The sequence below is a fragment of the Monopterus albus genome, unplaced genomic scaffold, assembly GCF_001952655.1.
Source record: "Monopterus albus unplaced genomic scaffold, M_albus_1.0 scaffold38.1, whole genome shotgun sequence".
NCBI lineage: Eukaryota > Metazoa > Chordata > Actinopteri > Synbranchiformes > Synbranchidae > Monopterus > Monopterus albus.
The window spans coordinates 3,226,560-3,227,557 of NW_018127918.1; positions in this window are offsets into that span (position 1 = coordinate 3,226,560).

The following is a 998-nucleotide window of genomic DNA, read 5'->3' on the forward strand; positions in this document are numbered from 1 at the left end:
TATACATATATATTTTTTTTCCTTCTTTGCAACAGCTTTGTCCACTACACTTTAAAGAAGTAAGGCCTACATAGCTGTCATTATACAGTTATTATTATTATTATAACAATATAATTATCATTGTCAAAATTATTTTATCTGCTAGTCAATAATTACTTCATGTTGTCTATTGTCTTAAAATGTTTGAAAATTGTGAAGAATTATCATCACAATTTCCTAAAGCCTAGTAAGTTTTTTTGTTTGACATACAGACATATTCAATTTACAAATAAGGTAAAAAAAAAAAACTAAAAAAAAAACATCCTTAGATTGAAAAGATGGAAGCAGGGGCTCTTCGGCATTTTTACAAAACACAAACAAACAAACATTAGGATTAACTGACTAATAGTTTCAGTTATTGTTTTTACACCACCGGGCCAGACACACATGGTAGTAGAAGGAGTGGATGAAACTCTTGCTTTATTACTAAGATGTTTAAAAATGATTAAGTTAGTATTAGAGTAAAGTCTAAAGTTTAATCCCAGAGATGTCTACGTTTATTGCTTTCACTTTGTAGATCCAGCTATAAATAGCTGTGATGACCTATGTACTTCGTACTGTAAGCTGTAATTAACTTGACAAGATTCCAGTAACCATAAGTAAATAAAATTTGTTTAACTGATATCTTTTGTTTCCTTCTTGCTACTGTAGGAATGGAAGAAGAATGTGTTTCATTTCCACAAAATGTAGAGCAGTGAATGTTTCAATCCAGGACCCTCAGAGAACAACACATCCACTTTTTAATAGACTGTTTTTGTGTGTGCTGATGCAAGATCAGTGTTTTGGTGACATTCTCATAAGCTTTGCATTAAAAGTGTGACCATAGTTCATCAAACTTATACTGTAAGTGTTCTTATGTTATGTGAGCACTTCAGCGGCCACGCTACTGTGACAGTCCTTCAGGTAATGTGCAGTGCAGGTGTAATACTCATGACAGAAATGCAGCTGTTCTGTAGACT